Source organism: Meleagris gallopavo, chromosome 3 (genome assembly GCF_000146605.3).
Source record: "Meleagris gallopavo isolate NT-WF06-2002-E0010 breed Aviagen turkey brand Nicholas breeding stock chromosome 3, Turkey_5.1, whole genome shotgun sequence".
NCBI lineage: Eukaryota > Metazoa > Chordata > Aves > Galliformes > Phasianidae > Meleagris > Meleagris gallopavo.
The window spans coordinates 49,073,249-49,074,906 of NC_015013.2; positions in this window are offsets into that span (position 1 = coordinate 49,073,249).

Consider the following 1,658-nt stretch of genomic DNA (forward strand, 5'->3'; position numbering starts at 1 on the left):
TCCTAACAGAAATTTGTTTCCTGCTGCGAAATTATTAGAACCACTGCAATATCTCCTAGCACTTCATACCAACCTTCTGACACGGAAGCCTTTTTCTATGACAGCAAGAGTCAGATCATACTGCAAGGCAGATTTTTATCTGAGCAATGTCACCTTGACAAAGAGAATATAGCCATGGCCCTTGGAGATTTGCTCTAGGTCAGTAAAACCTTTTGCTTGGAATACTGCCTATCAGCTGGTGCAGTGGGAGACAAGGGGAATGACAAATTTCTCCAGAGGACAGATGAAGTGGGCAGTTGATGATGTCTGTTTGACATAAGGTTCCTGGCAACTGTACCATGAGTTAAGCCAGAGTGGATCAGAACCAAGAAGCCAGAGCCAGCTTGCTGACAATATGTCTCTTTGCTGTGGATAGCACGGATCTCAGAAGTGTGCTCACTTATTTGTTTGCCCAACAGGACTTCCTGGCTTACAACAAATTTTCACCAGAAAGCAGGACACAGTAAGTTTCAAAACCTTTGTAAGGGAACATGATCAAACCTTTAGTTATTGGTGTATTTTTTTGTTTGTTTGTTTGTTGTGGTTTTGTTTGTGTTGTGGTTGTTTTTGTTTGTTTTTGCAAGTATCTACACATCAGTGTCTTGAATGGAAATCAAAGGCATTCTTGTAGTGAATCTTCTGATTAAGTGCTGTTCTGGATAACTCACTTTTAAGTCACAGATAATTTAATGAAACTTTACATAAAGGCACATTTTTTGTGTTGTGTTGGAGAATGGCCCTTAAAAGCCTGCAACATTTTCTGACCACATTCTGACTCTTTTTCCATTTGACATTTAGTGAAATATATCCAGAATTATGAGATCTAAATAATTTTCTCTATTTTAGGTGCAAAAGAACAATAGAAAATGTGTAAAGTTCTATCAACAAAATCCCATTTCTGTTCAAATAGTCAAAGATTAGTCCTGTAGAGAAACATGCATATCAAAAATAATTTGAAATGGGCTTAGGAGGAAGGGAAGCTAAAGTAATACTGTAGGGGAACCAGGTGCAGAAAGTCCATTTGTTTTTCAAGATGTCCATTTTAAAATAAAGATTTTATAACTGTTATCACAAAGACAGCAAGGAGCAGATTTCTACACGAAGATCTTGATGATGTTTTGCAGAAGGTGCTTCAGCCTTTTGCTTGTGTTTAACATCTCGGCACTCCTGGCCTGAGCTTGGTTTTGGAATAGCAGCCCTCAAGACCCTTAAGTAGAACTAGGCTTATGGGTATGAATGTAATTTCTACAGCTGTACAAACAGTAAAACAAAGATAGCATCTCTTCTGTTGCAACCCTGCAGATCTCTGAATGATAACAAGGCTGAGAATTTACAGTGGATTCAAGGAGCTTCTCTGCTCTGGAATTTCTTTGGACTTGTCAAAGAGAAGACAAACAAGTCCCTCACTCCTGAGGTGTCACACACATCTTCAAGGAGTGTAAATATCCAGTGTCATTCCCCTCTTTCAGCAGTTTACGGTGTGGCATATTTCAGCTCACTTCAGCCAAGGCATATCAAACCTTGCACCTTTCTCAGAATTGTAGACAAAGTCCAGTTTTCTGGTAAGGAAATTTCTGGGAAATTCTACCACATTCCAAAGGACTTCAGCTAAAAAAAAA